Source organism: Alosa alosa, unplaced genomic scaffold (genome assembly GCF_017589495.1).
Source record: "Alosa alosa isolate M-15738 ecotype Scorff River unplaced genomic scaffold, AALO_Geno_1.1 AALO_1.0_unplaced_302, whole genome shotgun sequence".
NCBI classification, from domain to species: domain Eukaryota; kingdom Metazoa; phylum Chordata; class Actinopteri; order Clupeiformes; family Clupeidae; genus Alosa; species Alosa alosa.
The window spans coordinates 1-13,953 of NW_025962436.1; the positions used below are offsets into that span (position 1 = coordinate 1).

General features: G+C 46.3%; 1 non-coding gene and 3 pseudogenes across 1 annotated transcript; all 4 read left to right on the forward strand.

The window, feature by feature from the left end:
- The first annotated feature begins 9,176 nt into the window (after window positions 1-9,176).
- LOC125290258 lies at window positions 9,177-9,294 on the forward strand (annotated as a pseudogene).
- Window positions 9,295-10,796: 1,502 nt separating this feature from the next.
- LOC125290259 lies at window positions 10,797-10,913 on the forward strand (annotated as a pseudogene).
- A 729-nt stretch (window positions 10,914-11,642) lies between these two features.
- LOC125290256 lies at window positions 11,643-11,761 on the forward strand. The gene has a single exon (XR_007192774.1). It is a non-coding gene; the product is annotated as a 5S ribosomal RNA (ribosomal RNA).
- Window positions 11,762-11,827: 66 nt separating this feature from the next.
- Window positions 11,828-11,945, forward strand: LOC125290257 (annotated as a pseudogene).
- Window positions 11,946-13,953: the final 2,008 nt, after the last annotated feature.

The window sequence follows — 13,953 nt, forward strand, 5'->3', positions numbered from 1 at the left end:
AAGGTTGATATGAACGTGTCGAGTGGTTGGGCAATCAACACAGCCCTTACCACATGACACTTGCTCATCTGATCTCAGAGCTAACAGCGTCCGGACCTGGTTAGTACTGGATGGGAGACCGCCTGGGGAATACCAGGTGCTGTAGCGATTTTGCTTGCTTGTGCAAGCGGTTAAAGGTTGATGAGCGATGTCAGTGGTTGGTAATCAACACGGCCATACCGCTGGCTGCCCGCTCGTCTGATCTCAGGCTAAGCAGCCTCGGGCCTGGTTAGTACTTGGATGGGAGACCATAGGGAGCCCTGCCAGGTGCTATGGCGATTTTCTTGCTTGTGCAGGCAGGCGGTTGAGTTGATGAACATGTCCAGTGGTTGAGTAATCTTACGGCCATACCACGCGAAACGACGCCCGCTCTCGTCTGATCTGGGCTAAACAGCGTGGTTGGTTAGTACTTGGATGGGAGACCGCCTGGGGAATACCAGGTGCTGTAAGCGGTTCCTTGCGTAAGGCAGGCGGTTGAAGAAGGTTGATGAGCGTGTCGAGATGTTGAAATGTCCTTCACAGCCGCCTACGCTGAGCGCATCGCTCGTCTGATCTCGGAAGCTAAGCAGTGTCGGGGCCTGGTTGAGTACTTGGATGGAGACCGCCTGGAATACCAGGTGCATGGCGTTTTGCTTGCTTGTGCCAGGCAGAAGCGGTTGAGGTTGATGAACGTGTCCAGTGGTTGGTAATCGCTTACGGCCGCCTGCAGCCAAACACGCCAGCTCGTCTGATCTCGGAAGTAAGCAGCGTTCCGCCTGGTTAGTACTTGGATGGAGACAACCTGGGGCCACCAGGTGCTGGCGTTTGCTTGCTTGTGCAGGCTTGGAAGCGGTTGAAGGTTGATGAGCGATGTCCAGTGGTTGAGTAATCGCTTCACGGCCATGCCGCTGAGCACGCCCGGCTAAATCTGATCTCCCGGAAGCTAAGCAGCGTTCCCGCGTGGTTAGTACTTGGATGGGAGACCGCTTCGGGAATACCAGGTGCTGTAAGCCGCTGTTTGCTTGTGCAGGCAGATGGGTTGAGGCTGATGAACGCGGTCCGGAAAGTGGTTGAGTAATCGCCACGCCATACCACACGCTGAGCACGCCCGCCTCGCCTGGATCTCGAAGCTAAGCAGCCGGGCCCATATTAGTACCTGGATGGGAGACCGCCTGGGAATACCAGGTGCTGTAAGCCGCTTTTGTTTGTTTTGTGCAGGCAGAGCGTTGAGGCTGATGAACGCGGTCCGAAAGTGGTTGATAATCGCTTACGGCCATACCATCTTCGAGCACTGCCCGCCTGATCCGGAAGCTAAGCAGCCGCCGGGCCTGGTTAAAATTTCTTGATGGGAGACCACCTGGGAATACCAGGCGCTGTAAGCCGCTTTTGTTTGTGCAGGCAGAGCGGTTGACGTTTATGAGCGTGTCCAGCGGGTTGAGTAATCGCCACGGCCATACCGCTGAAACACGCCGCCGTCTGCCTGATCTAAGCAGCTAGCCGGGCCTGGTTAGTACTTTCTGATGGGAGACCCCCTGGGAATACCAGGTGCTGTAAAGCGTTTGCTGGTTTGTGCAGGCAGAGCGGTTGAGGTTGATGAACGTGTCCGGAAAGGTTGAGTAATCAAGCACGGCCCATAACACGCTGAGCACGCCCGTCTGATGATCTCGAAGCTAAGCAGCGCCGGGCCTGGTTAGTACTTGATGGGAGACCACCTGGGAATACCAGGTGCTGTAAGCGTTTGCTTGTGCAGGCAGAGCGTTGAAGGTTTATGAACGGTCCTGGCGGTTGAGTAACGCTTGCCATACCATTACACGCTGAGCACGCCCCACATCCGTGAGTTTACAACGTGAGAGACTGGCTACGGTAGGAGATAGGTCTTCATTGTTCGTTTAAATCAAAGGTTTATTTTTCAGTTATTTAATTTTAGTGAAGTTGAAGTTTTAGTTTTTGTAGGCTTTTGAGACAGCAAGCCCAGCAGTGCTTCTTTTGCTCCTGGGTGAGCACATGGATCAAACAAATCCGCGACGGCGTTTGACGCCAGCCGAAGGACTATTACAAGTGAAAGGACTAAAGGATATGGAAAAAAACAAAGAAAATGGACAAGGAAAGGATTTAAGACCTGAACGATAATAAGGATTTGGATAAAGAACATCGGATGAATTGTTTGACTATAAAATAAGACAACAAAACGATATGAACAATGAAATTGATGATGGAATGATTGAAGACGACGGATTTACTGTGGTGGTGGATAGAGGGAGAAAGTAAGGCAAGTCAACGCGGTGAGGACAAAGTAAATGGCAGAGGACATGTTTTTGAATGATACGGAAGATGAAACAAAGGGATAATGTGACAGAAGATGCTAACATGAAGGCAAAAGCTAAAAGCAACGCTGAAAGGAGTATAAAGGAAGCAAGAGAAAGACACCGAGTGGAATACAAAAGAGAATGGACGGTCATAGTTGAAACAGAGAATGTATGTGGATTGAATGTAATGACTTTAATAAAAGCAATTGGAAACAGTGGTTGGTCATGGAGCTCTGTTGGCTCTTAGACCGAAACAAACAAGACAAGCAACATGGAGTAACAATGATTTCAGAAAAAGGCCTGTGAGGAGTTGGAGGATGGACTGTTGTATGAGGGGAAAAATTGGGGGTTAAAAGGCTACATAAATCAGAGGTGCTGGGTCTCTTTTCCTTCACCTACCCCCCAGATGTAACGGGACATGGCTATTTTGAACAGACTTGCCAGGTGGGGGTCCTTCAATTCTACCAGTCAGGAGGGCTTATTACCCGGGCACAAATGTAGGCGGATGAACAGCTTTAAAAGTGAGGTTCCCGTGAGGTGAATCATTGTTCTACAGCCAAGATTTGAGACAGAAGACGGCCCACAGTACTGCAGAGTGATTCATGACAGGCAGGTTAAAAATATGTCGTTTCTGCATGAGTCCAGGACATGCTGAGGGACTGCCCTGGCTTTTGTATGCAGGGAGGTTTGTTTGCAGCAAGGACACTATGCCGGGAATGTGATGCAAAAGTGTCCAGACTGCAGAAGGGCAATGATTCGATGTGTCTGCGTATCTTCTGTCAGTAGTGGGGAGGTGGATGAACAAAGGCTGGAAGAAGAGAGCAATCGGTCAGCAAAGAGATGGAGGAGGAGAGAGAATCTCCCTGAGTCCCTTCTGGAGGAAGATGAGAATAAGAGTGAGTGCAAGCTATGAGACATGGAGTTGCCTGTGGCCAGCCACACAGAACCGGGTGTCCCTCCCCAGGGAGCACTGACATGGTGGGGGTGGAGGTCGGTAGCGTGGAGCTGGCGGAGGACACCGGTGAACTTGGACTAGTGGACACTGTGCCTGTGGGGGGATCGGGACAAAAAAGAAAAGAGCCGGACCAGCCAGAAAAAGAGGAAGAAATAATACAAAATCATGAAGAAGCAGAGGTGAAGGAACTGAGTGAATGTGTAGAAAATGAAGAACAGATTTTTGAAACCAACTGAAGAAAAAAAAAAAAAAGTTAACGATATGTTAATTTAGAAAGTCGTTAAACAAACAGGAAAGCAGGAGAGGTATGGCAGCAAATCCTAGTGAGTTTAAAAGGACAATAGTGATAATGAAAGGGACAAATTATTTTATTGGGGGCTGTTTTATTTATTTATTCTTATTTATTGTTCTAATGGGGTGGGGTTTACTTCTATCAATTTTAAGAGGTGGTGTTAATCCAGAAAAGATAAACAGAATGATAAATGGAAAAAAAACAGAAAAAAGTGATATTGTACTGTTGCAAGAAACAACCGGACAGATGATATAGGAGAAAGTGTTAAGAGAAGATGGGATGGGAACTTTTTTTATAATAATAGTTAACAAGGGAAGAGAGTTGCATTCATGGTGAAAAGAAATGTGTGATAAAGATAACTGAAATGTATAATGATAAGGAGGGGAAGGTGTTAATCTTATGTTTTGAAAAATATAACAAAAAAGTATAATGTACATATCCATGCTCCAAAATGAGGACTCAGAGAGAGTTATTTTTTTTAAAACATCTGGGGTTTTGAATGGAGAAATGGGCTGATATGTTTGTTATGGGATTTTTAATACTGTTTTAGGACAAGAAGATGTTGAGAACGTACGGTGTTTGGGGCTGATAGAGGGAGAACTTGAGCTAAAAGATGTAATGGGAAAATATGATTTAATCTGATGCAATGGATGGAAAGAAACATGGGTAAAAAGAGACTACAGAATACAAGAAGCCAAAATACACAGTGAAACAAAGCTAAGAATTGATTTTATTTTGATGAAAAAAAAACAAGTGTTAACATATGTTAAAAAAGACTATACTATAAAAAGGTGTAGTTTTAGTGACCATAATTATGTGGATTTACAAAATGGATTTAATGAAATAGAAAGGGGACCTGGGTTATGGCACTTAAATACTGAAGTATTAAAAGGATCATTTTTATAGAATGGAGATGGAAAGTTTAATATTAGGGTAAAGTCTTTGGTGAAATTAATTTATACAATAATTGTGTAGGAGTATGGTGGGACAATTTGAAATATGAAATAAAGAAAAAATCAAGTATGAAAAGACAATTAGAAAGAAATTGGAAGATGAATTGGCAAAGGCAGATGCTGGAAAAGAGAATGTTAATAACATATTAGATTTAGAGGAGAACTTAAGGAAAATAGAAGAAAATAAATGTAAAGGAGCTATGATCAGAAGTAGAGGGAACTATATGGTTGAGGGGGAAAGGTGCACAAGATTCTTCATTGATTTAGAAAAAAGCAGACAAAAAGCAGAAGAAATTAGAAGCATTAAAAATGAGGAGGGGGGTGTTTTAAATAATAAGGAAGATATTTTAAAGAGGGTATTTATTTTTTATAATAAATTATTTGCTAAAGAAGGTACAGAGGAAAGAGCTGAAGCTTATTTATTAAACCATATTGAGAAGAGAGTGAGTAAAGAGGACAGAGAAATGTGCAATAATGACATCACAAATGGGGAAATTGAATGTGCTTTGGGGGGTATGAAAAATGGCAAGAGCCCTGGCCTTGATGGCCTACCGTGTGAATTTTATAAGGCTTTTAAAACAGTCTTAATCCCTGTTTTAAATATTATTTATCAAGAAGTATGGTCAAAGAGAATCTTAAGTCCGTCCAATGTGAAGGGGGTTATTAAAATAATTTATAAGAGAAAAGGTGATAGGGAGAAACTGGAAAATGTTAGACCTATCAGTCTTTTAAACTGCGACTATAAGATTTTAGCAAAGGTATTGGCAAATAGACTGAAGCAGGTTTTGCCCACAGTCATTCAGACCAACCAAGCGTATGCTGTACTGGGTAGGGACATCTTAGACACAATTAATAGCATAAGAGATAAGGTATGGTACATGGATAAAGAAAATAAGAAGGGTTTCATTGTAAATATAGATTTGGAAAAGGCGTTTGACAGGGTGGAACATGATTTTCTTTTTGGTGTTTTAAATAAGTTTAATTTTGGAAACAATTTTATTGGGTGTCTGAGGTGTCTCTACTCAGATGCCAAGAGTTGTGTTAAGGTAAATGGCTTTTTAACTGATTTTATCTATTTAACTAGATCGATCAGGCAGGGATGTCCACTGTCTGCATTACTTTACACTCTGGTTGCTGAGCCTCTTGGCTTAGCAATTAATGCGGACAGTGGAATCAAAGGTGTCCCAGTGGGAAATTTTAGTGGTTTTAATTCTGAGACGAAAATCTACCAGTATGCCGATGACACAACTCTTGTGCTAAAAGATGAAAAAAGTATAGACATTAGCATGAAAATTTTAGACATTTATTGTAAAGGTTCTGGGGCCAGAATGAATGTGGGCAAAACCGAGTTCATGAGGTTAGGTGGAGGAGGAGCTTTGTCAAGGGCGCTACCCTTCAAGGAAGTTCAAAATTGCATGAAAATTCTGGGGGTTAGCGTAGGGCCTGATGAGATTTTGACAACTAAGGAAATGTGGGAGGAGACAATAGGCAAAGCAAAACAAAGATTGGCATTTTGGGGGAGGAGGAGTCTCACACTCAGGGGCAAAATTTTAGTGTTGAATTCACTGTTTTTGTCTAAAATATGGTACATCCTTGGTTCAGTCTGTATGCCAATACCTGTCGCAAATGTTTTTAAACGTTTAGTGATGGATTTTATCTGGCACGGTAAGCCATCTAAGATAAAATATGACACTCTGATCGGGGCAGTGGAGGAGGGAGGCCTGGGATTGCTGGACCCCATCCTAAGGCTGAGGGCCCTAAGAGTGAAAAAATGGTAAAGAGCTTTCTAGGTGATGAAAATAAAGAATGGAAATCAACAATGAAATACTTTTTAAATAAAGTTTGTGGTAGGGGGTCTTCAGCCTTATGGATGGGGTTGAAGGACAACATGACTGTTGGCATCCCAGAGTTTTATAGGGAAGTTTTAAGGGCGTGGGTAAAATTTAGGGAGAGTTTAAAAATAACTCCAATTGGGAGGGAAGCGATTTTAAATCAACCACTGTTTTTAAATCAAATTTAAATATTGGATGGGGATCTTTATTGGAAGATTTGGTATGAAGCTGGTTTTAAAACGATCAGAGATCTCTTTTATGAGATAAGGCCAGGGCTCTTGCCATTCCAAGCTTTTGTGGATGATCTGATACAAATAAAGGAGGACTATGAGGAAGATAAAATTAAAAAGGATCTAGGAAAAATCATAAGTGCAATACCAAAAGAATGGATAGAACAAATAGAAATGAAAGAGGAAAAACAGGAAGAGAAATTTGAAATTGTTTTTAAAGAAGGTAACGTGTGTGTTTGAGCTTTGTGTTTTAAAACAATTTTATTTATTTTTTAGAAGCCTTGCTTTTTTGTGGAGCCAGTTTCAAATTCATATTGGGGAAGAGTGCTTGAAAATATAACAAAAGGAAGATATATGGCTTAAACATGAGACAAGGTTTAAAGTGTCCAATTTTAGAAAAACTTTGATTTTATGCTGGGCCACAATTGTGTTTTTTAATGAAATGAGATTATTTAAGATGGGGTTTGTGAACAGTGATTTATGTAAAATATATGGAAAAGAAAAGAAGAAGGATGAAGCATATGTTTTTCCTTTGTGAGAAACTAAAGTGTTTTGTGAGAAAACTGAAAAGAAGTGATTGGTTTTAATGAAGAAACAGAATAATGTAAATAATAACTGGGAAAAACTGTTTATGTTTGGGGTTTTGAAACATATAAGAAAAACAGACAAGCAATCCAGGTGACGTTGGCAGTTGCAAGGCATACAGTGTGGGTAAGGAGAGCTATGGTGAGACAAAAAGGGGTTGAATTGATATATGCATCTTCAAAGCTAAATTGTTGAGATTATTGGAAACGCTTGTATGTCTACTTCAGTGAAAAGTGGGATTTGGAAGTATTTAATAAAATATTTGTTTTATACTTTAATCCTTTTATTCAAGTGACATGGAAAGGTATAGAGCTAAATTTACCAACTTGTCTTAAATCATGTTGCAGGTTTGTTTATTCTGTTTTTATGAAGCTTGCAAATTTACGGGTGTATTTATTTATTGCTTTTACTTATTTGTTGAAAGCATAAAGTCCAACATTTCTGTAACATTTTGCACATGTTTTTTATGGCCTTCTGGAAGTGTTACATATGTGGGCTCTAGCATTATTTTGCACATATCGTATAGCATTTTTGCACAACTGCATTTTTTCACAGATGTTGTCTATAGATAATTTGTTGTATTTTATGTATGGGTCTAATTTATGCTTAAGCACATGCACTGTGAACTGTATGCTCTTCTGCACTGTTTGCATATGTGGAAAAGAATTGATATGGATTTATGGACATTTTGTTGGAAGTGAAATAGAAGTTGATCAGTAAGTGATTTCTTGTGAAATGTAATATTTTGAATGTTGTATCAATAAAAGAGACAAAAAACTCTCGTCTGATCTCGGAAGCTAAGCAGCGCCGGGCCTGGTTAGTACTTGGATGGGAGACCGCCTGGGGAATACCCAGGTGCTGTAAGCGCTTTTGTTTGCTTGTGCAGGCAGAGCGGTTGAGGTTGATGAACGCGGTCCGAAAGTGGTTGAGTAATCGCTTATTTACCATACCACGCTGAGCACGCGCCTGCTCGCCTGATCTGGAAGCTAAGCAGCGTCGGGCCTGATTAGTATTTGGATGGGAGACCGCCTGGGGAATACCAGGTGCTGTAAGCGTTTTTGTTTGCTTGTGCAGGCAGAGCGGTTGAAGGTTGATGAGCGGTGAAAGTGGTTGAGTAATCGCTACGGCCATACCACGCTGAGAACGCCTGCTCTTCGTCTGATCTCGAAGCTAAGCAGCCGGGCCTGGTTAGTACTTGGATGGGAGACCGCCTGGGAATACCAGGTGCTGTAAGCGTTTGCTTGTTGTGCAGGCAGAGCGGTTGAAGGCTGATGAACGTGTCCGAGGGTTGAGTAATCGCTACGGCCATACCGCTGAGCACGCCCGCTCTCGCCTGATCACCGGAAGCTAAGCAGCGCCGGGCCTGGTTAGTACTTGGATGGAAGACAGCTGGGGAGACCGCTTGTTGAAGGTTGATGAATGATGTCGTGTCCGGTGGTTGAGTAATCGCCATCGCCATACCACGCTGAGCACGCTTCCCGTCGCCTGATCTCGAAGCTACAGCAGCGCCGGGCCTGGTTAGTACTTGGATGGGAGACCGCCTGGGAATACCAGGAGCTGTAAGCGTTTTGTTTGCTTGTGCAGGCAGAGCGGTTGAAGGTTGATGAACGTGTCCGAAAGTGGTTGAGTAATGGGCTGATGGCCATACCCACGCTGAGCACGCCCGCTCTCGTCTGATCTCGAAGCTAAGCAGCCGCCGGGCCTGGTTAGTACTTGATGGGAGACCGCCAAATACCAGGTGCTGTAAGCGGTTTGCGTTTTTTTGCTTGTGCAGGCAGAGCGGTTGAAGGTTGATGAACGCGTGTCGAGTGGTTGAGTAATCGCTACGGCCATACCACGCTGAGCACGCCCGCTCGCCTGATTCTCGGAAGCTAAGCAGCGTCCGGACCTGGTTAGTACTTGGATGGGAGACCGCCTGGGAATACCAGGTGTTGTAAGTGTTTTTGCTTGCTTGTGCAGGCAGAGCGGTTTGAAGGTTGATGAAGGTGTCAGTGGTTGAGTAATCGCTAATGGCCATACCATCGCTGAGCACGCCCGCTCTCTTCTGATCTCGAAGCTAAGCAGCGTCGGGCCTGATTAGTACTTGATGGGAGACCGCCTGGGAATACCAGGTGCTGTAAGCGTTTTGCTTGCTTTTGCAGGCAGAGCGGTTGAGGTTGATGAACGTGTCCGGTGGTTGAGTAATCGCTACGCCATACCACGCTGAGCAGGCCCGCTCTCGCCTGATCTCGAAGCTAAGCAGCGCCGGACCAGTTAGTACTTGATGGGAGACCGCCGGGGAACACCAGGTGTTGTCCGTGTTTGCTTGGTTGTGCAGGCAGAGCGTTGAAGGTTGATGAAGGTGTCCAGTGGTTGAGTGGTTAACCACGCCATACCTGCGCTGCACCGCTGATCTGATCTCGAAGCTAAGCAGCGTTGGGCCTGGTTAGTATTTGGATGGGAGACCGCCTGGGAATACCAGGTTCTGTAAGCTTTTGCTTTGCTTGTGCAGGCAGAGCGGTTGAGGTTGATGAACGTGTCCAGTGGTTGAGTAACGCTACGGCCATACCACGCTTGAGCACGCTCTCGCCTGATCCTCGAAAGCTAAGCAGCTTCTGGCATTGGTTAGTACTGGATGGGAGACCGCCTGGGAATACCAGGTGCTGTAAGCTTTTTGCTTGCTTGCTGCAGGCAGAGCGGTTGAGGTTGATGAATGTGTCCGAGTGGTTGAGTAATCGCTACGGCCATACCACCTGAGCTTAGCACGCCTGATCTCGGAAGCTAAGCAGCCGGGCCTGGTTAGTACTTGGATGGGAGACCGCCTGGGAATACCAGGTTCTGTGCCGTTTTGTTTGCTTGTGCAGGCAGAGCGGTTGAAGGTTGATGAACGTGTCCGAGTGGTTTAGTAATAAAACTACGGCCATACCACGCTGAGCACGCTCGATCTCGCCTGATCTGGGGCTAAGCACCGCCGGGCCTGGATTTAGTATTTGGATGGGAGACCGCCTGGGAATACCAGGTGCTGTAAGCGTTTTGCTTGCTTGTGCAGGCAGAGCGGTTGAAGGTTGATGAACGGTGTCAGTGGTTTGAGTAATCGCTACGGACATACCACGCTGAGCACGCCTGCTCTCGTCTGATCTGGAAGCTAAGCAGCGTCGGGCCTGGTTAGTAATTTTGAATGGGGAGACCGCCTGGGAATACCAGGTTCTGTAAGCATTTTGCTTGCTTGTGCAGGCAGAGCGGTTGAGGTTGATGAACATGTCCGAAAGTGGTTGAGTAATCGCTACGGCCATACCGACGCTGAGAGCCGCCCAGCTCGCCTGATCTCGAAGCTAAGCAGCGCCGGGCCAGGTTAGTACTTGGATGGGGAGACCTGGGAATACCAAAAGGTGCTGTAAGCGTTTGCTTGGTTTGCAGGCAGAGCCGGGTTGAAGGTTGATGAACGTGTCCGAAAGTGGTTGAGTAATTACGGCCGCCTGCGCTGATAACGCCCGGCCTCGCCTGATCTCGAAGCTAAGCAGCGTCGGGCCTGGTTAGTACCCGGATGGGAGACCGCCCGGGAATACCAGGTTCTGTAAGCCGCTTTGCTTGCTTCTGTGCAGGCAGAGCGGTTGAGGTTGATGAAGGTGTCCAGTGGTTGAGTAATCGCCACGGCCATACCACGCTGAGCAGCCCGCCTTCTTCTGATCTCGGAAGCTAAGCAGCGCCGGGCCTATTTAGTACTTGGATGGGAGCCGCCTGGGAATACCAGGTGCTGTGGCGTTTGCTTGCTTGTGCAGGCAGAGCGGTTGAAGCGTTGATGAACGTGTCCAGTGGTTGAGTGTCGCCACGGCCATACCACGCTGAGCAGCCAGCTCTCTCGCCTGATCGGAAGCTAAGCAGCGCCGGGCCTGGTTAGTACTTGATGGGAGACCGCCTGGGAATACCAGGTTCTGTAAGCGCTTTTGCTTGCTTGTGCAGGCAGAGCGGTTGAGGTTGATGAACGTGTCCGAAAGTGGTTGAGTAATCGCCACGGCCATACCACGCTGAGCACGCTCGCCTCGTCTGATCACCGGGAAGCTAAGCAGCGTCGGGCCTGGTTAGTACTTGGATGGGAGACCGCCTGGGAAAACCCAGATGCTGTAAGCATTTTTTGCTTGCTTGTGCAGGCAGAGCGGTTGAGGTTGATGAGCGTCGAGTGGTTGAGTAACCCGCCACGGCCATACCGCGCTAACGCTTCCGCTTCTAGTCTGATTTCGAAGCTAAGCACGGGCCTAGTACTTGATGGGAGCCCTGGCCTCAGGTGCTGTCTGTTTTTGTTTGCTTGTGCAAGCCGTTGAGGTTGATGAACGTGTCCAGTGGTTGGGCTTACGGCCATACCACTGAGCACGCGCCCGCTGGTTACTTGGATGGGAGACCGCCTGGGAATACCAGGTGCTGTAAGCGTTTGCTTGCTTGTGCAGGCAGAGCGGTTGAGGTTGATGAAGCGATGTCCGAAAGTGGTTGAGTAATCGCTTACGGCCATACCACGCTGAGCACGCCCGCTCTCGCCTGATCTCGGAAGCTAAGCAGCGTCGGGCCTGGTTAGTACTTGGATGGGAGACCGCCTGGGAATACCAGGTGCTGTAAGCGTTTGTTTGCTTGTGCATGCTGAGCAGTTGAGGTTGATGAACGTGGTCCGAAAGTGGTTGAGCAATCTACCACGGCCATACCACGCTGAGCACGCCCGCTCTCGTCTGATCTCGAAGCTAAGCAGCGTCAGGCCTGGTTAGTACTTGGATGGGAGACCGCCTGGGAATACCAGGTGCTGTAAGCGTTTTGCTTGCTTTGTGCAGGCAGAGCGGTTGAAGGTTGATGAACGTGTCCGAAAGTGGTTGAGTGTCGCTTACGGCCATACCCACGCTGAAACGCATCGCCTGATCTTGAAGCTAAGCAGCCGGGCCTGGTTAGTACTTGGATGGGAACCGCCTGGGAATACCAGGTGCTGTAAGCTTTTTGCTTGCTTGTGCAGGCAGAGCGGTTGAGGTTGATGAACGCGTCCGAAAGTGGTTGAGTAATCGCTTTCACGGCCATACCACGCTGAGCACCCCTGGCCTCGCCTGATCTCGGAAGCTAAGCAGCGCCGGGCCTGGTTAGTACACTGGATGGGAGACCGCCTGGGAAACACCATGTGCTGTAAGCCGTTTGCTTGTTTGTGCAGGCAGAGCGGGTTGAAGGTTGATGAACGCGGTCCCGGAGTGGTTGAGTAATCGCCACGCCATACCACGCTGAGCACGCCCCGCTTGTCTGATCTCGAAGCTAAGCAGCGCCGGGCCTGGTTAGTACTTGATGGGAGACCGCCTGGGAATACCAGGTGCTGTAAGCGCTTTTGTTTGCTTGTGCAGGCAGAGCTGGTTGAAGGTTGATAAACGTGTCTGAGTGGTTGAGTAATCCGCCACAGCCATACCACGCTGGGAGCACGCCTGCTCGCCTGATCTCGGAAGCTAAGGCAGCCGGGCCTGGTTAGTACTTGATGGGAGACCGCCAGGGAAAACCTAGATGCTGTAAAGCTTTTTGCTTGCTTGTGCAGGCAGAGCGTTGAGGCTGATGAACGTGTCCGGAAGTGGTTGAGTAATCGCCACGGCCATACCTTCGCTGGAGCACGCCTCGCTTCGCCTGATCTCGGAAGCTAAGCAGCCGGGCCTGGTTAGTACTTTGATGGGAGACCGCCTGGGAATACCAGGTGCTGTAAGCCGCTTTTGCTTGTTTGTGCAGGCAGAGCGGTTGAGGTTGATGAACGTGGTCCCGAGTGGTTGAGCACGGCCACGGCCATACCGCGCCTGAGCACGAAGCTAAGCAGGGCTGGTTAGGTACTTGATGGGGAGACCACCTGGGAATACCCAGGTGCTGTAAGCGCTTTGGTTTGCTTGTGCAGGCAGAGCGGTTGAGGTTGATGAACGTTTCCGAAAGTGGTTGAGCAATCGCTTATGGCCATACCACGCTGAGCACGCCCGCCTGATCACGATCTCGAAGCTAAGCAGCGGCCGGGCCTGGTTAGTACTTGATGGGAGACCGCCTGGGAATACCAGGTGCTGTAAGCGTTTTGCTTGCTTGTGCAGGCTGAGCGGTTGAGGTTGATGAACGTGTCCGAGTGGTCGTCTGATCTCAGAGAGAGTTATTTTTTTTAAACATCTGGGGTTTTTAATGGAGAAATAGGCTGATATGTTTGTTATGGGGGATTTTAATACTGTTTTAGGACAAGAAGATGTTGGAGAATGCATGGTGTTTGGGGCTGATAGAGGGAGAACTGAGCTAAAAGATGTAATGGGAAAATATGATTTATGGAGAGATTATGATGCATGGACAGAAAGAAACATGGGTAAAAGAGACTACAGCAGAATACAAGTAGTTAAAGACACAGTGAAACAAAGCAGAATTGATTTTATTTTGATGAAAAAACAAGTGTTAACATATGTTAAAAGACTATACTATAAAAGGTGTAGTTTTAGTGACCATAATTATGTGATTTTACAAATGGATTTTAATGAAATAGAAAGGGGACCTGGGTTATGGCACTTAAATACTGAAGTATTAAAGGATCATTTTTATAGAATGGAGATGGAAAGTTTAATATTAGGTAGTCTTGGTGAAATTAATTTTATACAATAATTGTGTAGGAGTATGGTGGGACAATTTGAAATATGAGATAAAAAATATACAATAACAACTTATTAAAAAAGATGAGAAAAGAAAATCAAGTATGAAAAGACAATTAGAAAAGAAATTGGAAGATGAATTGGCAAAGGCAGATGTTGGAAAAGAGAATGTTAATAACATATTAGATT